The 22,083-nt window shown below is 44.2% G+C and overlaps 1 pseudogene; it reads right to left on the reverse strand.

Moving 5' to 3' along the window:
- Positions 1–1,261: 1,261 nt before the first annotated feature.
- LOC141735467 (leukemia inhibitory factor receptor-like) overlaps positions 1,262–22,083 on the reverse strand; it is an 86,464-nt pseudogene continuing 65,642 nt past the window's right edge.

Here is a 22,083-nt window from a genome sequence, read left to right on the forward strand (position 1 = left end):
AAAGCACAGCCCAGGCTAACTGGTCTGCATCCTCTGTGGACTTAGCACAGCTCTTTCCCTGTGAAGAAACCTGCTACTTCCATGTTTCACAATACCTCCACACCAAGGCATGGTGAGCCCCAGCTGTCTCTGAGCTGTGTTAAATACCAAACCGAACAGGCTGGTTTTACCAAGATTTGAATGAGCTATATCTGAATAACTGATGAACTCTTACCTCAAACCAGGACAAGAAGATATTGCAAAACCATCATCCTTCCACTTCTTTTAAACCTAAGGTCTAGATGGTAGAGTGAGACCTGTCTTGAACTCATCCTTGGTATTCCTGCACCGGCCAAAGCAGTCTCAGGGCTTGAGAGAGCAGCTATTGGGATTTCACCTTTAGAACAATCAAAGCCTTTCCTCATTTCCACAGCTCTACATGTTGCAGTCTTTTTACTGCTTAAAGGACTTAGCCCCCTTGGTCCCACACCTCCCCAGTGCTCAGTGGAGCTCACACATCCTGGCTAGCTGGTGTTATCCCAATAAACTGCACCAACCTGGTATTGTGAGACAAGGAATTGACTCTCCGACCTTTGAGACTGCCTCTGAGGAGATGGAGACAACACAGTGCCACCATGAAATGATGGCTTCACATGACATACTGTGATGTGGCACTTGTCTGTCTGCACGCTGATAAGCCTGTGGGACACTCCCTGGTTCAGACACTGTGGTTAGCCGAGCAAAAAATTCCTTGGCTGTCACTAGGACAACAAATAAGTGATGTGACATAAACGGCCTCAAACATAAGGCCAGTGTTACAACCACCATAGAAGTAGATCATCTCCATTTCTCTAAAACACACTGAGAAAGTGTCCTACATCACCCAAGCCAACCCCACAGTGTGCAGCTTGGACCCCTTCTTCCTGCTGCTATGTCATCCCGGAATAGGGATGTTCACCACAGACCCATCCACCACAGAGAGCCTCCAGATGCTCATCTCTGCAAGCCTTCAGCCCAAGCCTGCAAGGAAATCACATCTCAAAACTCCAGCTGTGTTAGAGCCATATGCTGGGGATGACATGGGTAAGTAAAGTCAACTGGCCTTCCTATCATCACATCACATGGCAGAAACCAGGAGGGCTTCAGTGAACCATGTATGTATGCACTATGGCATGCTGTGCTTAGGAGAAGCTGCTCAGAGAATACCTGCGTTACTAAGCACTCTGCCGATCAAGAAGCTAAGGTTATGCTTGCCAGATCCTGTGGTTATTTACTCTGTCACAAAGTTAAAATAACTCTGTACTGGAGTATGAGCAGAATTTAACTCTTAAAAATAAGCATGCAAGCAAGTAATATCAAAACATGTAAGAGTGTAAGAAAATATATTTATTGAATTCCATGGCAATACTATGGTAAAATTGTTAAATACATACATATTTTTAGACACTCAAGCAATACAACAGGAGTTACAACAGCCAAGCAAACTAGGTTTAAAATGTATGCTGTCCTGGTTCCGGCGGGGATAGGGTTAATTTTCCCAGGCTCTGGCAGGGACACAGGTGTTCCATCCCATGTGACGCCATGCCCAGTCTATAGCCGGGAGCTCGCCGGGGGGGGGAGAGGGAGAAGGCAGGAAGTCGCTGTTTGGGGAGTGGGCTGGGTCGTCCTGGTACTGTAATTGTGTTTGTACAGTCCTCTATCTGTGTTACTGTTGTTGTTTTCCTGTTCCCTTTGTTGTTCTGTTAAACTGCCTTTGTCTCAACCCAAGAGTTTTTGCCTTTTTCTTTCGATCCTCCCGCACGGCCGTGGGGGGGTTGAGAGAGCGGCCACGTGGTGCTTTGTTGCTGGCTGAGGCTAAACCACGACATAAGCAAGTTGGTATCTTAGTGTTAGGTTAGTCTTAAATGTCATCTACCTCACTGGAATATTTCCCCGACATAATCCTATGCTTCCTTTTTCAAGCATGCATTTGTTTAATTGCTTAGCTAATAAAATAATGATTCAAAGTGTATCAACAAGAAAACTTATTTGGTATGCTACAACTTCATTAAAGTGTTTTGTGATGATTTTGCTTAAGTTGTGAAAGAAATATTTTTTTAATAACAGATTTGGAAGCTGGAAAACTTCAGAATCATTCAGCAACAGAAATATGTTAAATGATTAGATTTAGTGTGTTAGGATGACTATTTTGTTAGTTTGATTTATTCTCAAAACTAATTTCTGTAGATGACCATTTCAAATTGGCAAACAATATTTTCACTAGTATTAAACAAAAGTCCATTAAAAACTTTGTAAAAACAGAACATAAAAATGTTTCTAAACAAATTATTTATGCTGTAAAAAATATGGTATAAAAAGAGCTAAAAAACCATTGAAGCTGTTCACAGTATATATTTTAAAAGTTATAGTATTATAGTACAATGTGGTTTGTTTTTTTTCAGGTGACCTCTATGACTCCACCAGCTCTGCTGCTCTGCGTGCCATAACAGGATCAAAGTTCAAATTACTTTCAAATTACTGTTACCTTTCGGGTAGGGTTTTGTGGCAGATCTACAAGCAGAGGCCTGCGTACGGCCAAGGACACAGTGAGCAGAGCACACAGAAACAGGAACGCAGATGTCAATACGGATGGAACGAAGAGGAACTGGTCCAATATAAACATGGAACAAGAAAGCAGCTTCGTGTGCTTATCTTGGTGGGAACTGAATAAGGCGACTGGGTTAGTGATCTGAAATATGTGTTTACTTGCCTAGCAGGTGCATGGAAAGTTTTAGAGCTCGGGTATAAATGCCGAGGCCTGAGAAGCAATAAATGATTTCGTGCTTATCACAGCCAGAGTCTGTGCCTTCATACACCACAGGGTTTCAGACATGAGTCAATTCAGTTATCTTCTTTTTTGGCTATCCCCTGCTTTACAAACTTTTCTGACATGCTATAAAGCATAAAATGTTGTTCATCCTAAGCTACTCTTAAATTACACTAAGGAAACATTGTCAAAGTGATGTTCACATACTCTTTTTTTTTTAATTGTATTACTACTAAAAAGCGTGAGACCATACCAGTTTCTATTTTACTTTTCCCTCTTTGAGCTATTTCTTTTTTGAGATTTTCTCATTTCATTTTTTTGCTCAATCTCTCATAGGTTTTACTCTCTGGGTACTACATTTTGCACAACGTGAGACCAAATGAGTTGCAAAGGTGTTGAAGTTTGTGGCAGTCAGCATGCTCACGGATGTTGTCCATGCACTTCCACTGGAGCTTGCTTTCATGTAACAACAGTCGAAGTGCAGATTTGTGACCGTCCAAAAACCTACCTAGAGATTCTTTTGGGTGACACATAAAAAAATAAGGATGCTATCTGCTCTGGCACACCACGAAGTCACCTGGGCAGTGCTGGTACAAGGATGGCACAAGACTGGAGAGGGATTAACCCCATCCTCTCACGCAGCACCCTGCCGCTAGACCAGCTCACCTGCACTGGGATGCTGAGCCCCTACCCTCTGAAATACAAAAGTTCTCTGGAGACTTTTTTTGTTGTAAAAGTGAAAGGAAGTAATAGACATTTTTGTGGGGAAAAAGTATTGTTATGCACCCTGGCACAATTTGTAAAGTTACAGAACCCCCTGGCCAATATCATCTGAGGTTTGTTCGCATAACATGCAAAAAGGAAACAAACACTGGCTATCTTAGAAACACTGGGGAAAATCCAGAGTTATATAAATGGTGGGGGAGGAGGAGAAAGAAAATTGTTATGGCAGGGGGGTTGGAACTAGATGATCTTTAAGGTCCCTTCCAACCTAAACCATTCTATGGAAGAAAGTGTTTTCCAGCTTCTAAGAAGATATTTAAAAATTTAAGACAGGCTTAAGCATGAGGAAATTAGGTTTTAAATGCTCCAACATTTCTGATCCTGTGTCTGGCATTTGGGGTCTGGGACTGTGTTTCCAGGCTTGCTAAGGAAAAGGCAAAGAAAAAGTCAACAACAAATCTTGCGAACTGCCGACAGCATCTCTGAACATCAGCCACACAGGGCACTGCTTAATGCACAGCAGCACAAACTCTGTGTAGTGTGTCAGGAGGAGTGCAGATGGCAGCTGTTTCCTCTAGATGAATTTGCATCTCAGAAGGCATCTATTCAAGTACAGGGCTCCAAAAAAATCGCTTTGGGAATTGCAAGCCAACATCCTCTACAATATGCACTTAGGTACATAATGATGTAAGCACATATGTGCATAAGGGGTTAGGACTTTTCTTAGTGTTAAAAATATTAATGCCATTTGCACTGAAGTCTTCATCTAAGTATGTGGCAGAACAGAGGATGATGTTTACATGGGAAGCTCTTGATAGATTTATGGTATGTGGTACCTTGTTAGCAATCTGATTCTTCAAACATTACATTTTTCCTCTGTATTTGAAATTATTTTACTGTATTTCTATCTACTCATAGGTACAAATATTCTATTTACAAAGCAATACTTGTCTAAAAATAGAGCACACGGTTTTTCATTGTCTTTTTGGAGGGATATCCAAACACCTTCTCCCTCCAATGCACCCGATTGCCTTCATTTTTGCTACTATTCATGTTCAACTGAGTGTTCTGTAGGACAGCATCACAGGGAACACCACAGCCCTAAGCTTTATGCAGCTGAACTTATAAAAAAAATAAAAAAAGAAAAGGTGACTTGAACGTGCCTCTTCAAAGCAGCCTAAAACTCAAGGTCAGCAGAAGCTTGCTGCTGCCGTGTTCTCAGCAGAGGAAAGCTCTGGTCCCCCACATAAACCGAAGATGAAGAAACACACTGCACTTGCCAATCATGCTGCGATGGACAACATGGCTACTGGTTCCCTTTGGAAATGGTTTACCCACGAAAGCAGATAATAAAGACAGCTGCCACAGCAAATGTCAGTCATTGGGTCCTAAGTCTTTGTGCAGCCGCTTGCGTAGCAGGGTAGGTAATTCACTGCCTGCCTGTAATATTAGTTTACTATTTTGTTGATACATTTACTAGTAGTTTTGTGAGGTATATCACGTACCATCCCAAATTTTAACATACAAAACCAAGATCCCAGATCCCCCCACATGTCAGAACAAAATAGAAGAGTGCATGATTTTACATCAAACGTAACTGATGTTCCACGCATAAAGCGAACAATACAAAAACCCATTACAAAAAAAAAAAAGACATATGACAGGCATGGCTCAAAAATAAAAAGCAGCAGCACCAATGATTTGCTTCAGAAATTGCTTGGCATTAACACCCTACATCTTTGAACACTGATCCAACTGGAAGATTGAAGCACTGAGTTAGGAGTAACATTTTTTTAGAGACAATCCCTTCTGGTCATATCCCTTCTGGAAGTTGGTTTCTTTTTGTTTTTTTGTTGTTTTTTTGTTTTAAAAAAAGTTGAACTTTCTATTTTTCTAGAAAAAAAGCAAAAAGTCAAAAGAACTAAACCAAAATAGATGTTCAAGAAAGTAATAAGATCTTTCAGAAAATGATGGTTAGGAAATGCAGTACTTTAAGTTTCCTAAGACATTTTCAGAAACAAGCAGAAGGATATCTAATTTGACTGAAGAGGCTCACCAGGAAGCCTGAAGGCACTAGTACAAGGAGTATGATCCCCTCTGAAGCCCAAAGTTTTAGTCTTACAATTTAGTCTTACAATTGTTATCAATGCATTTAGAGGCTAAATAGCACCATGCTTTGAAAGTGAATTTGGTATGGAAGGCATTCTTAAAGATGCTTCACCAGTTTAACATGTCACTTGGGCTCAGAAAGCAAGTCTGTTCCCTGACAGTCCTTGTCACTCATTCTTACTGCTCCATGCACCTAGGGGTGTCTTCACATGATCACTAAATTAGCACAGCTCCTCTCACTACCCATCTGGTATTTGGATTTGCTGTTTAAGATTTAAGATGGGCATTTGAAAGGAGTCCTCACTGGCAGCACTGATTAAGCTCAAAGGAAACCACAGAGGTGAAGCAACTGAGCTTTCAAGTGCTGGAATGACAACTGCTTACTGGTTCATAACCATCAAGCAACAGTAAATGATGCTACATATGCTGCACAAGTCTGTGTCTCTCCCCTATTCACCCCACTCTAGTGCTACTGATATAAGATGATGCACATGGTAAGCCTTTGCTATTAACAGGACTCTTCTGCCCTACATCCTGGAAGTCAGAATACAGGTAGTTGTTACTGATGATGATTTGGATGCTATTTAGTGTTTTGCCTTTTTGTCAGTTTTGAAATCCCTCTGTATTTTCATTCTATGGAGATGGCAAAGATGTACTAACATCTGAAACTGCACCATCTGTTGCTGCGATTAGGTTTAACCTAATGCTTGGTTTTATTTTGATAGCCAGGCCACATGGTTTGGAGACCAAATGCCTGCCAAGCTAGCCATCCTCCTGGCCTGCTCTCACACCTTTACAACTAGCAGCTTAGCCAATTCAGCCTCCTTATCTGTTTCAGGATCTTGTTTAGAAATCCACTCCCTCATCTTATTTATTCAAAAAGCCACAAACTAGTTAAGGAAATCGAAATCTAAAAAAAAAAAAGATTCAGTTATGAGTTCATGGAGACCCTTTTTGATCAAGTATTTTAACATCTGACCTCTCACCACTGTGTTTTACAGTAAGGAACAGGTAAGTTAGAAAGCACTTTCTCCTGTAAACTAGTGGAATTCATGTGTGCCACAGTCAAGTTTACACAGTGAAATGTTACGATTACAGCTGCCTAGAGATGCATATGTGAAAACAAACATTTTCAAAGATGTTTGTTCTGAACACTTCTTTAAGCACACAAATGTACATCATTAAAACTATCTTTGCATCACACGTCAGGTAAAGGAAAGGTAGAATTAGTGGCACTAAAACCTCCTTGGGTTTCTTCCTGCTACTGGATAAATCCCACCTTGTACTCCCAGGTAGGATTTGTAGAGAAGGTCCTGTTGGGTAGACACTGGAGAACAACCAGGCAGCAGGTAGCAAAGCTAATATGATAAAGACCATCCAAAGAGCAATTTGCTCTCAAGGAGCCAGTACTACTACCTCTAATTTCTCATGCCAAACTGCTTGGACAGCTAATGTTAGCAGACAGAGATTTCCCCATGGCTTACATTACTGTATAGTGCAAAGACTGCTGAACACTGGGGGGCGAATGGAGTACTGTACCACTTTGAAGCATGAGATCTGGATCTGAAGCTATAAAATACAAAATGCATTAGTGCAATACATTAGGAAAGATTAACTCTTTAACCAAAGGACAGAAAAAATATAGAGCATTTTAAGGTTTAAAAAAATAGTTTTAAACTTTATGCAGTTCTCATTAAGGTTTAAAGCAGTGTTACACTTTTTCCCCAAGTTTGTACCCCGAGTCAAACACTGAATAAACATTGTGCAGTAGGTACAGAAACTAGTGTTTAGTTAAAAAGCAACAGATTTGAATGGCCATTGCTTCAGAAGTGTTAAACAGTGACAAAAAAAAGGAAAAAAAAAGTAGCACTCTGATTTGTTCTTAGTTTATGACTAGATAAAAGATCTCAAAGAGTTTCCCAACCAAAATGTTTCCATGTGTTAGGCTGAGGTCTGTGATAAATGAAACCTTCAGTAAGTAAACCTGTTGTAGCTGCATCATTTGAGTATGCACAGTTGAGAACAACTACAACAAAGCAAAGCAATCTTTCCAAGTTATAAATTGTATGAGACCATGTTAATCTTGGAGCACTATGTGAAGCTAGGAAAAGTTCTTCAACTATGATTATCAGGAGCTCTAAACTCAATACCCCTTATATCCAATATATTTTACCAGAGTAATAGCTAAATTGCTATAAATTTGGCCTCTTGTCCCCTATTAAAATGGAACATTAACACTTTCACTAACTTAAACATGGTAACATCCAGCTTGCTAGAACCTCTGCTGACTGTCTCCAAGAATAATTCATGCCTTCTCCACTTTTCTTCCTCCTTTCTTTACAGCATCAGGAATAAGAGCTGATTTAGAAGGCAGGTTCAGGTGCAATGAGGACTCACTGTTAATCATTTGGTTTGTTCTGAAAAAAAGTGTGTAAAGGACCACCTTATGTTACTGGGTTTGGGAGAGTTTTCATAATTTTTGGGGAGAAGCAGAAACTGTCGGGAATTAATGGAGCATGGGCTCCCAAATGATGCATTTTCATTGTTGCTTTCAACTGATCCATAAGAGTCTGGAGTGTCCACGTTCCAGGCATTTGTGTTTGTTTGAGGTCTTTAACCTGCAGGCGAGCAACTTCCTCTTTTCAGAGCACTGATAGGCAGCTGCATTTGTGGATTATAGCCTGCTGTAGTCACTAAGTCTATTTCTGGCTCCTCCTCTGGTTTAATTTGAGGTTGATACATTGACTGAACGTCAATGTAAACCACCTGAGATGACCCCACAGGTTCATCCATAGGGGGATTTGAGATCTCCTCTTCAATGATAGGGGGGCAGTAGGACGCAACCACGTGGTTCTCTATTTCTGAGTCAGAGCCATCTTCAGGCCCAGTGGTGTCTGCTGCCAGGGACATCCTTTCTGTGTCTTCAATTTTGGGAGCTGCAGACCATGTTTCCACCACTTCAACACTATTGGGGGTACAGGGGTTCATTTCCAGTGTTTTAAGTGTCTTATTCCCCTGAAGTGAGAAAAAGGAGAAGGGGGAAGCCAAAAGACCTGGAAATCCTGAAAACAACTTGCCCAAATTAAATCAGTATGTTGGCTTGTGGCTTGCATTCATCCCACTGCCATTAGTACAATATTAAAAAAGCATTTTGATTTTCATTTTCTGGCTCATCACATATTCCTGTTAACATTAAAAGTATTTCAGCCAACTTAAAGAGACTCCAGATCGTGCAGTAAGTGTTTGAGAACTTTTTCCCCAAATCTCAGCTTTCTATAACCCATTCCAGAAGGTTATTTAAATGTTATGCTATGTTCCAGCTGCTGTCTACCAGAAGGTTGGAGATACAGCATGTATGCTTCTCCATGCTTTCTACTTCTCCTAAACACTGTGACAAAGGTGGGTACGTTACTCCCACATTGTTATCACGTAGTAAGACTTCCCATTAGTGCGTGAGGAAAGAAATGCAGCAGTCCTTTCCTAGTTCAAACTTTGCAAGTAACTACATTAACAACATGACAGCTCTAGATAGCACCTGACAAAAGTTACTCAGTAGCTTGTCCTGTTCCCCCCTGCCACAGAGGTTTGGGGTTTTTTGGTTGTTTTTTTTTTTTTACAACTGGAGCAGAAGACTCAAAGTTTACAAAAGACTTCTTTACTCACAATACCTTTTAGAACTTTAAAATACTAGATTTAATATGAGGGTTACCTCACAGATGTTCTTCTGAAACTGCAGTGCCTTACTGTTCTCAGGATTCAGGATCTCTGGATAAAATATTTCTTTAATCCTTTAAAGAGGAAAGAATGAACTCTTAAAAGTTATCAAGCCCTGATTCGCAGAGGGGCCGAATTACCTCCCTTGACCTGCTGGACACGCTTCTTTTGATGCAGCCCAGGATACAGTTGGCTTTCTGGGCTGTGAGTCGGCTTTGGCTTTCTGTTGGCTCATGTCCAGCTTTTCATCCACCAGTACCCCCAAGTCCTTCTTGGCAGGGCTGCTCTCAATCCCTTCATCCCCCAGCCTGTATTGATACCAGGGGTTGGCCTGACCCAGGTGCAGGACCCTGTATTTGGCCATGTTGAACCTCATGAAGTTTATACGGGACCATTTCTCGAGCCTGTCCAGGTCCCTCTGGATGGCATCCCATCCCTCAGGTGTGTCAACTGCACCACTCAGCTTGGTGTTGTCCACAAACTTGCTGAGGGTGCACTCAATCCCACTGTCTCTGTCATTGATGAAGATATTAAACAGTACTGGTCTCAATATGGACCCCTGGGGGAAGACTCCTAATGGAGACTTTATATACTCAACTCTTCTAAAAAGCAAATATATACCCTTTTAGAGAGCAGGGAAAAATCCTACATCTTTCTTGGGTCATCTCTTTCCTCTTCTGCTTCTACTAGTCACACCACAGCTGAGTTTCATTTCCCTGATCTGCCCACCAGCATATAGAGACCTAGAATGTGCCCTGTTCCAGGAAATTTCAGTTGCTGACAGCAAGCCAACACATGGAGGTCACACTTAAAAAAATCTGCCTCATGTAGAAACAACGGATTAGTCTTCCCCCCATCCTGAGCAGCGCTGTTTATGTTTAGAATCCAAATAAAACTCCAAACTCTAGATTAACCATTATGCATTAGGCTGAGTTAGGAAGTTGTTGGGTGTAGCTAGAAGAGGTAATTTCAAAACAATTAATAAACATAGGATGATAACGGTTAAGTCAAGACTGATATTTGGATTTGGCAAGGCTGTGTAAGAAATTAAAATAAACACAGTACCAAGAAGGGAATCATTTATGTACATAAGCACACAGCAGTGCAACAATCCTTGATCTATAGCATTGGTGCTGCTCTCATTCCACTCGTTCAGGCTCTCAACCAGAAAGTCTTACAAAAAATGATTTCCGATTTACCAGATTTTATCACTGTATCTGTTGTATTTGAAGGAAATTTCTGCCAGTTCACACTACAGGGTTCAGACACAGATGAATGACACTATTTTACTATGTAGCCACAGGTCATGTTGGGGTAATAATTCCAAGGAATATAAATTCCATTCCCCATTGCCACAGCCCGATCTGTTTTGACATTGTCTGCAACAAAGACGACACAAAAATCCATCAGAGAGCAGACACTTATCTGTAGTCCAAGCTGGAAGAAAGCCTTCCAGCCACAGCACAAGGGTTTTATAAACTGCAGTCATTTCTAAGAATGAGAGACGCACTCCTGGTACTGTGAAATTTGAAGTGGTGCACTCAACTGTGCTTTCTGAAGTGCTGGAAATCAGACGTAACCTGCAGCAAATCCCTCATCCAGTCTTAAGTGGAAGAGATGTGCCACAGTTCAGGACTGGCTAAAAAGCACTTTTTCAAGGTAAGGATTTACAGCAGATGTCAGGTTCAAATCTGACTTGACACCAATTTGTCATGAGCCTCCAGCCATAAATTCCTGCTGTCATTTCATCAGTTTGCTTTGTATTTCTTTCAGTGTCTTGCTGTCACTAAAATGATCAAAAATACAGCATTGTTCACACATTAAAGAAAGGTATAAAATCAAAAAGTTTCTAGGGTAGAATACAGCTGCAGCTGGTATGCGAAGAATCCACTACATCTGCGATTCCCTTAATGCAGTGAAATGCCGAAGTTAAGACTCAATAGCCTTGGTGACTATTGAGCAGGTATTCTTTATTGCAGTGCCGGGCGCACAGGGGATTGGTCCACCTAATGTGTGCACCAACTGATTTAGATGTACAGTTTAAATACATACTATGTATGCATATTCACTAGTTTTCCAAGAAATGATTACCTATTCATTAACTCATTATTACAGGTTACTGCCCACTCCCGCATGCGCACTAGAGTCTCTCGGTGGTCTTCAGAGACATCTGGTGGCCGTTTACTTCCTCCACTCCTCTTCATCGTTGTGACCTTCTGGTGAACTGCAGGCCTCTACTTCTTTATTCTTGCTGGCGCATCAAAAGTGTTAGCTTTGACTAGTCTCTGCATTCCTCAGTAATCCTGGGCCCCTTGTTTTGAGAGATAAGCTTCTACTACGAGGTTATATTGTCCTAAAGCATTCTTTCTTAAAAAATAGGAGATAAGTTCTGACATTTAGTACTGCAACTGTTGCGTCTGCTCTTTGTACAGCTTTAAGGCACCCAGTCTCCTAAATTAAGCTCCTACTCTAATTTACAGTTCTAATATATTAAGCCCCTACTTCAATTGGTTTACAGCTTAAATATATGAAACCTCACTTCACCCTGTACAATATTGCTTGCAAAGCAACACGGGGGGTGAAGTGGAATCGAGAGTCCACGGTCTCTCCCTGTGATAAATGCAGCAGATATGGGAACGAGATGGTACTATGGAACTGATAAGTTGCATACTTGCTACCCTGAGCCAGCAGTCTGTCCAATTTTGATGAAATGTTGTTCTTTGTGCAAACTTTGCTCATTATAATGTCATTATAATACCAAAACACACCTCTATCTCAAAGGCTACCTGCCTCCAAGGTGCAGCTACTCCTCCTTGAGTCTGCGCCCTGACTTTTTCATAAACTATACCTTTAAATGTGAAGTGAGAGAATTTTACACCAATCATAATAAAAATATTTATGACTAGAGTCACTCAAACTCTACCTTGAAGGTAAAAAATAGTATAAAAATAGCCCAAGAAAGGGGGGATATCAGGGAAGACACCATCGTGAACAAGTCAAGGAGGACTCCATCACTGACTGCCTTTGACTTCCGGGACCAGTTGACGGGCTGAGCCTTTCTTCCCCCTGCCATAGGGACGCCTTTGGGTAAGACTTAGATTATACTGAGTGCTTTCTCGGGAAACTTAGAAATTTGTTTAGAGAATTTCTTTCCTACATTTATAGCCAGGCCGCATTGTTCATAACTTTGTCATGTGTTTTGTATAATTAACAAGACTTTTATTTGCACGTGCTTTGCAGACAGTGTATTTATCACCGGCAATCCTAAGAACCTATATATCTGTTGCTTAAATAAACTGCACTGTTTAAGTAGCTAGTCATTTTGGTTCCTCATTGAACGCGACCAAAGACTCGAGAGTGGCCGTGCTAGTTCATGAGCATGACTAGACTGAAGGTGCAGTCCACTATTAGTGTATCCAAATCCTAACAGTTTAATATATTAAACGCGACTGAACTGATAGTGGTGAATTGGGCATCACTCAGAATTTAAACCTAGCCGCATGTCCTGGTTCCGGCAGGGATAGGGTTAATTTTTCCTGGTATTCCATGCCATGTGAGCCATGCCCACCCTGAGCTGCCGGGGGAGGGGGCAGGAAGCAGGAAGTCCCCGCTTGGAGCGGGCTGGGGCGTCCCGGGTCCTGTCGGTGAGCGGGCGGGGAGCGGCGGTTCCGTAATCGTGTTTGTATATGCCTCTGTCCGTGTAATTGTTGTTGTTTTCTTGTTCCCTTTGCTGTTCTGTTAAACTGCCTTTGTCTCAACCCAAGAGTCTTGCCTTTTCTTCTGATTCTTCCTGTATTGGGAAGGCCCGAGTGAGCGGCACGTGGCTCTTTGTTGCCGTCTGAGGCTAAACCACGACACCGCACCTAGCCTCCCACCTCGGTGAGGAGTGTTAGAATGCAAGGGGGTTTATCTTCTGCCAAAACCACTTTGCCCCTTTCATGCAACAGAAAATCTGGTGTAGCCATCAGGATTGCCATGGATAAACTGCTGCAAAAATATGATTGTGCCCCTTCCCAGGCTGGGAAGGAGTGGGCCCAAAAACTTTGGAAGGATGAAGAAAGTGGTGGAACGTATTGAAGAGTGTCGGGCTTCACTAAAGCTCAGAGTGGGAAAAGGCAAGGGTGCGATCTGTGTGGTGTTAGGCACCTGTTTATCTTGTGCACAACTAGAAGCTAGGGAAACCCCTGCTCCTAGTCTGTTTTCTGCTGTAGAATATGCAACCCTGAAATCGGAGAATGAGGTGTTGAAGTCATCACTAGCCTTTCAAAAGGAGACAGGAGAAAAATTAAGAACTCAAGTTGATAAGCTTGTGAGTGAGAATGAATGTTTAGGAAACCGGAATGCTCAACTTGGGAGTGAAAATCTCCAACTTAAAGGTGAAAATCACCAACTTAAAATGTTATTGGAAAGGGTGACTGGGCTCTCGGATAAAATGTAGCCCTTGGCCCAGGTCCAACAAATTTGTAAGTTAACGTGTTATCCAAATTCCGGAACCCAGACCGGAGATTTTTGGTCTAACAGTGAGTATGATGAAGAAGATGAGGCAGAAGGGACTTTTACTTTGAAATCCCAAGTCTTTCCTTTATGACCTCTGGTTAAAACTGAAACTGCGGTTGATGATGATGATGAAGTCCATACCACTATGCGTACTGTTCCGCAGACACCAACAGAGTTGGCGAAAATAAGGGAGAAATACTCAAGGCGGCCAGGAGAGTCAGCGGCTGAGTATGTGTGGCGAGTTTCTTCTGAAGGAGGAGATCGAATTATGTTCATAGAATCATAGAATCATAGGGTTGGAAGGGACCTCTGGAGATCATCTAGTCCAACCCCCCTGCCAGAGCAGGGTCACCTAGAGCAGGTTGCACAGGAATGCGTCCAGGTGGGTTTTGAATGTTTCCAGAGATGGAGACTCCACCACCTCTCTGGGCAGCCTGTTCCAGTGCTCTGCCACCCTCAAAGGAAAGAAGGTCCTCCTCATGTTTAGGTGGAACTTCCTATGCTCAAGTTTGTGCCCATTACCTCTTGTCCTGTCCCCGGGCACCACTGAAAAGAGCCTGGCCCCATCCTCCTGACACCCACCCTTTAAGTATATATAAGTGTTGATAAGATCCCCCCTCAGCTGTCTTTTTTACAGACTGAAGAGACCCAAATCCCTCAGCCTTTCTTCAGAAGAGAGGTGTTCAAGTCCCCTAATCATCTTGGTAGCCCTTTGCTGCACCCTCTCCAGCAGTTCCCTGTCCCTCTTGAACCGGGGAGCCCAGAACTGGACACAGTACTCCAGGTGCGGCCTCACCAAGGCAGAGTAGAGGGGGAGGATGACCTCCCTCGACCTGCTGGCCACACTCTTCTTGATGCACCCCAGGATGCCATTGGCCTTCTTGGCCACAAGGGCACATTGCTGGTTCATGGTCATCCTGTTGTCCACCAGGACTCCCAGGTCTCTTTCCACAGAGCTGCTCTCCAGCAGGTCAGCCCCCAACCTGTACTGGTGCATGGGGTTGTTCCTTCCCAGGTGCAGCACCCTACACTTGCCCTTATTGAATTTCATAAGGTTTCTCTCTGCCCAGATCTCCAACCTGTCCAGGTCTCTCTGGATGGTGGCACAGCCTTCTGGTGTGTCAGCCACCCCTCCCAGCTTTGTGTCATCAGCAAACTTGCTGAGGGTGCACTCTATCCCCTCATCCAGGTCATTGATGAATATATTGAAGAGGACTGGACCCAGTACTGACCCCTGGGGAACACCCCTTGTCACTGACCTCCAACTAGACTCTGTGCCCCTAATCACGACCCTCTGAGCTCTGTCTTTCAACCAGTTATCTATCCACCTTACTGTCCATTCATCCAACCCACACTTCCTAAGCTTCCCTATGAGGATGCTGTGGGAGACAGTGTCAAACGCCTTGCTTAAGTCAAGGTAGACAACGTCCACTGCCCTCCCCTCATCTATCCATCCAGTCATGCCATCATAGAAGGCTATCAGATTAGTCAGACATGATTTTCACTGGGTGAATCCATGTTGAGTACTTCTGATAGCTTTCTTTTCCTCCACGTGCCTTGAGATGATGCCCAGAACAAGCTGTTCCATCATCTTCCCAGGGATGGAGGTGAGGCTGACCGGCCTGTAGTTCCCCGGGTCCTCCTTCTTGCCCTTTTTGAAGACTGGAGTGACATTGGCTTTCCTCCAGCCCTCAGGCACCTCGCCTGTTCTCCAGGACGTTTCAAAGATGATGGAGAGCGGCCCAGCAATGACTTCCGCCAGCTCCCTCAGCACTCTCGGGTGCGTCCCATTGGGGCCCATGGACTTGTGGATATCTAATTGACCTAATTGATCCCTCACTCGATCCTCCTCAACCCAAGGGAAGTCTTCCTCTTTCCCCATTACTTTCCCCAATGCCTGGGACTCCTGAGGGCTGGGCTGAGCAGTAAAGACTGAAGCAAAGAAGGCATTCAGTAACTCCACCTTCTCCACATCCTCCGTCACCATGGCTCCTGTCTCATTCAACAGTGGGCCCACAACTTCTCTGGTCTTCCTTTTGCCTCCAATATACTTGTAGAAGCCCTTCCTGTTGAGCTTGACATCCCTTGTCAGGTTTAATTCCAAGGAGGCCTTGGCTTTCTTCGTTTCGTCCCTGCACACTCTGACAGCATTCTTGTAATCCTCCCAAGGGGTCAGTCCCTTCTTCCACTTATTGTAAATTTAATTCTTCCACTTGAGCTTTTTCAGAAGCTCCCTGCTCAACCATGCAGGTCTCCTGCATCCCTTGCCCAATTTCTTTCTCTTAGGGATGCACCGATCCTGAGCTTGGAGGAAGTGGTCTTTGAATACTTTGAATGTTGAGTGAGGAAGAAGCAGGAGACTCTTGGGGACCAGAAGTGTTTTTAACCACTATGCCCGGAGATCGTAATTATTCCCTAACCGCTTGAGCATCCTATTGGGCAGGTGGTATGGATCCACGAGAGAGGGGGGAAGCTGTTAGAGATTAGAGCTACAGGCTACTCTGATCTGTTTGCGGCAATATGGAAAGCAGCTTGTCTGCAAGCCATGTATGACAGAGAAGACTTTCGGAAATCCCCATCCGTGGTCTTCCTGATTGCCTGAAGCTGTTTGTTGTCAGCACTCAAGATCGCATATGAGATGTTCGGGGTAATCATAGGCAGAGTCGGCATTACTACATACCCACCTGGAATGAATATGTACAGGAAATAGACCAATACGGGCGTCGAATGGGCTGGGCCAGCCTAACTAGTGAAAAATCCTCCGATCGCCCCCAAAAGGTTCGCCAAGTCCGAACTCACACTCAAAACCCTAAATCGGATGGAAGGTTTAAGCCCGATAAGGACCGGAATGAGTTGTGGCGTAAAGCCGTAGAACTGGGGGTACCCCGACAATTCTTGCACGGTGTCCCTACAGGAGATCTCTGTACACTGGTCCAATCTCTAACTAGAAAGAATAATGCGGCTGGGGAGAAAAATCTAACCAGAGAGTCCCCAAGCTGTGAGAAAATTGTGCCTTCTGCACCAGAGCGTAACTTGATTGATTTGTCAGAGTTCCAGCCAAAAAACTCCTATCCCCGGGGAGGGCAGTGAGCCACCCTGTCCGGCGGGTACTAGCTATTCAATGGCTCTCTCATAAAGATTCCGAACCTGTTATTGCCATTCCTGTTGGACCCTGGAAAATGTCAGTAAACTTTATTATTGATACCGGAGCCCAAATGTCTGCAATCACTAACAAAACAGCACAACTTCTAGGTATAAATCCCACCCGACGCAGAGTCAACTTCACAGGAATTGATGGTGTTGTAAAAACATGCCCCGTTGCAAAAATTAACCTCTGGTTGCCAGGGGAACAGCAACTGATTAGGACAGAAGTGTTAGTGGGTGCCTCGTGTACTAACCTCCTAGGATTTGACGTGCTGCGTGGGCGAATGGAATGTGGAAATTCCCAGATGGAACTGTGTGGAGTTTTGCAGGACATGAAAAAGGATTAGACACAGTGAAATTGAGTCTATTGGAAACTTCCATGCCTTTACCTCCCTCTAAAATCACCAATGTTCAACAATATCCACTGCCTGCAGCTGCACTTGCAGGAGTTGACGGGGTGGTATTGGAATTGGAAAAAAGAGGCATCATTAAAAGGGCTCATTTGCCTTATAATTCACTGGTGTGAGGCTGACTATACCCCAACTGAGAAAGAAATCTTGGCAGCATATCAAGGAGTTAGAGCTGCTTCAGACGTAATTGGTACTGAAGCACAGCTCCTCCTGGTGCCCCCATTACCAGTCCTGGGCTGGATGTTCAAGGGTAAAATTCCTTCTACTCATCATGCCACCAATGGTACCTGGAGTAAATGGATTGCCTTAATCACTCAGCGAGCTTGAATAGGAAACCCCAATCATCCAGGAATCATAGAAGTGATCACAAAGTGTCCCGAAGGCGAAGACTTCACAATGCAGCCAGAGGAGGTGGTGACTCGTGCTGAGGAAGCCCCACCATATAATGAACTCTCAGATAATGAGAAACAGTATGCTCTGTTCACTGATGGATCTTGTCATGTTGCAGGAAAGCATCTGAGGTGGAAAGCTGCTGTGTGGAGTCCTACATGACAAGTCACAGAAGCTGCTGAATGAGAAGGTGAATCGAGCCAGTTTGCAGAGGTAAAAGCCATCCAGCTGGCTTTGGACATTGCTGAACATGAAAAGTGGCCAATACTCTATCTCTATACTGACTCATGGATGGTGGCCAATGCTTTGTGGGGGTGGTTAAAGCAGTGGAAGCAGAGCAACTGGCAGCGCAGAGGCAAACCCATCTGGGCTGTTGAATTATGGCAAGATATTGCTGACCAGCTAGGGAAACTAGCCGTAAAGGTACGCCATGTAGATGCCTACGTACCCATGAGTCGGGCCACTGAGGAACATCAAAACAATCAGCAAGTGCACCAGGCTGATAAGATTTCCCAGACAGATTTGGACTGGGAACATAAAGGTGAACTATTTTTAGCTCGGTGGGCCCATGACACTTCAGGTCATCAAGGAAGGGATGCAACATATAAATGGGCTCATGACCGAGGGGTGGATTTAACCATGGATGCTATTGCACAGGTTATCCACAACTGTGAAGCATGCGCTGAAATCAAGCAAGCTAACAGGTTAAAACCTTTGTAGTATGGTGGATGATGGTTGAAATATAAGTATGGGGAGCCTTGGCAAATTGACTACATCGCACTCGCTCAAACCCACCAGGGTAAGCGCTATCTGCTTACAATGGTGGAAGCAATCACCGGATGGTTGGAAACCTATGACGTACTCTGTGCCACTGCCCAGAATACCATCCTGGGCCTTGAAAGGCAAGTCTTGTGGCGACATGGTACTCCAGAAAGAATTGAGTCAGACAATGGGACTCATTTCAAAAACAGTCCTATAAGTTTATAAAAAAAGTTTTTATAAATACATCAACAAAAAGAGAGCAAGGGAGAATCTCCATCCCTTACTGGATGCGGGGGGAAAGTTGCAACCAAGGACGAGGAGAAGGCTGAGATACTTAATGCCTTCTTTGCCTCCGTCATCAATAGTCAGACCAGCTATCCCCAGGGCATCCAGCCTCCTGAGCTGGAAGATAAGGATGGAGAGCAGAACAACCCACCCATAATCCAGGAGGAAGTAGTCAACGATCTGCTTCTGCACCTAGACGCACATAAGTCTATGGGGCCGGATGGGATTCACCCAAGAGTATTCGGGGAGCTGGCGGGAGAGCTCACCAAGCCTCTCTCCATCATTGATCAACAATCCTGGTCAACAGGGGAGGTACCAGATGACTGGAGGGTGGCTACTGTGACACCCATCTACAAGAAGGGTCGGAAGGGGGATCCGGGGAACTCCAGGCCTGTCAGCCTGACCTCGGTACCAGGAAAGATCATGGAGAGGATCATCTTGAGTGAGCTCTCAGGGCAAGTACAGGGCAGCCAAGGGATCAGGGCCAGCCAGCATGGGTTTAGGAAAGGGAGGTCCTGCTTAACCAACCTGATCTCTTTCTATGACCATGTGACCCGCCTTCTGGATGTGGGGAAGACTGTGGACGTTGTCTATCTGGACTTTGGTAAGGCCTTTGACACCGTCCCCCACAGCATTCTCCTGGAGAAGCTGGAGAATCATGGCATAGACAAGTATACACTTCGCTGGCTTAAAAACTGGCTGGATGGCCGTGCCCAGAGAGTTGTGATTAATGGGGTGAAATCCTCTTGGCGGCCGGTCACCAGTGGTGTCCCTCAGGGCTCAGTTTTGGGGCCAGTTTTGTTTAACATCTCTATCGATGATCTGGATGAGGGGATTGAGTGCACCCTCAGTAAGTTTGCAGAGGACACCAATCTAGGTGGGAGAGTTGATCTGCTTGAGGGTAGGAAGGCTCTACAGAGGGACCTGGACAGGCTGGATCAATGGGCCAAGGCCAACTGTATGAGGCTTAATAAGGCCAAGTGCCGGGTCCTGCATTTCGGTCACAACAACCCCAAGCAACGCTACAGGCTTGGGGAAGAGTGGCTGGAAAGCTGCCCAGCAGAAAAGGATCTGGGGGGTGCTGGTGGATGGCCAGCTTAACATGAGCCAGCAGTGTGCCCAGGTGGCCAAGAAGGCCAACAGCATTCTGGCTTGTATCAGGAATAGCGTGGCCAGCAGGAGTAGGGAAGTGATCGTGCCTCTGTACTCAGCACTGGTGAGGCCTCACCTCGAGTACTGTGTCCAGTTCTGGGCCCCTCTGTACAAAAGGGACATGGAAGGGCTGGAGCGTGTCCAGAGGAGAGCTACCAGGCTGGTGAGGGGTCTGGAGACCAGGTCATATGAGGAGAGGCTGAGGGAGCTGGGCATGTTTAGCTTGGAGAAGAGGAGGCTGAGGGGAGACCTCACTGCCCTCTACAACTACCTGAAAGGAGGTTGGAGAGAGGTGGGCGTTGGCCTCTTCTCCCAGGTGAATGATGACAGGACCAGAGGAAATGGTCTGAAGTTGCAGCAGGGGAGGTTTAGGTTAGATATTAGGAAGAATTACTTTACTGAAAGAGTGGTCAGGCACTGGAACAGCCTGCCCAGGGAGGTGGTTGAGTCACCATCCCTAGAGGTATTTAAGAAACGTCTAGATGTGGCACTTCAGGGCATGCTCTAGTGGCAGAGATTGTGGGTTGTTTTTTGTGTGTGTGTATGGTTGGACTCAATGATCTCAAAGGTCCTTTCCAACCATGAAGATTCTATGATTCTAAGTAATTGGGCAAAAGAACATGGCATTGAGTGGGTATATCATATCCCCTATCGTGCACCAGCTTCTGGGAAATTGGAGCGATACAATGGACTGTTTAAAAACTACCCTGAAGGCAATGGGTAGTGGATCCTTTAAAAATTGTGACAAGCATTTAGCACAAGCTACCTGGTTAGTTAACACCAGGGGATCCATCAATCAAGCTGGTCCTGCTCGATCAGACCTTTTACATACTGTAGAAGGGGATAAAGTCCCTGTGGTGCATGAAAGGAATATGTTGGGGAAAACCGTTTGGGTTTTCAGGCAAAGGCAAACCCATTCTTGGGACTGTTTTTGCTCAAGGACCTGGATGTACTTGGTGGGTGATGCTGAAGAATGGAGAAGTTCAATGTGTACCTCAAGGAAATTTGACCCTGGGTGAGAATACTTAATTCTGAGATGTATGATGTTAACTGTCATATAATACTAACAGTGTTTAATAAGTGTTTTTCAGGATAACATAGTAGTGATGAAACCTGAGGTAACTTCATCAAGTGGCGTCCAGCAAACTCTTTGAGGTGGACATGCTACCCGTGGGCACGAACCAGAATGAATTTCATACCATCTTTCCTGCCCTGAGAGTCTGCTATGATAGATGAAATCCTGCAGTTATGAACTAAATTAACATAACAAACTTTTGTGTATAAAGATAAATCATAAATGAGTGACCTGTGTGTACCTATATATGTGTGTGTGTGTATAGATTTGATAGATAAAAGTAATAGTGATCTGAGCACGATGCAAATGGTATGGAATAAGGGGTGGAATGTCCTGGTCTGTGGTAAAACAGAACCAATTTTCTGTTCAGTAATTTTACTTTGCAGCTGAGCCTCTTCTAACTAAATGAACTCTCTGAAACCCTCTGAAATTAACAGCATATTGTGGAGATACTGTTCATTCTCAGAGTGAGACGACCTGATTAGCTGTAATTTATGACAAGGAATGGTATGCAGAGAGGCTCCTGCTTATACTTATTGCTATAACAACCAAGGTCAGCTAACTTTGTCATTTTCCCCGTTGGAGGGTTGATGAGTCTATGATTTTATGATTCTATTTCTTCTCTACAAAATAGCGTATATTCATTTAGCCTGAGCAGGGAATGTGCAGGATGGCAGAAGACTCTGTCTTTGGGAACCTGAAATCCATCTACTTAGCCAAGATGGGACACAAGTCTGGCCCAGGACCTCCATACAAGTATCACAGAATCACAGAATTGTCTAGGTTGGAAGGGACCTTTCAGATCAGCTAGTCCAACCAGCAACCTAATTCTGACAAATACCATCACAGAATCACAGAATCTTCAGAGTTGGAAGGGACCTCTAGAGATCATCTAGTCTAACTCCCCTGCTAAAGCAGGATTGCCTAGAGCACATCACTCAGGACTGCATCCAGGCGAGTCTTGAAAATCTCCAGAGAAGGGGACTCCACAACCTCCCTGGGCAGCCTGTTCCAGTGCTCCTTGAGCGGGACAAAGC

This window comes from Larus michahellis, chromosome W, assembly GCF_964199755.1.
Source record: "Larus michahellis chromosome W, bLarMic1.1, whole genome shotgun sequence".
In the NCBI taxonomy this organism is placed as follows: Eukaryota; Metazoa; Chordata; class Aves; order Charadriiformes; family Laridae; genus Larus; species Larus michahellis.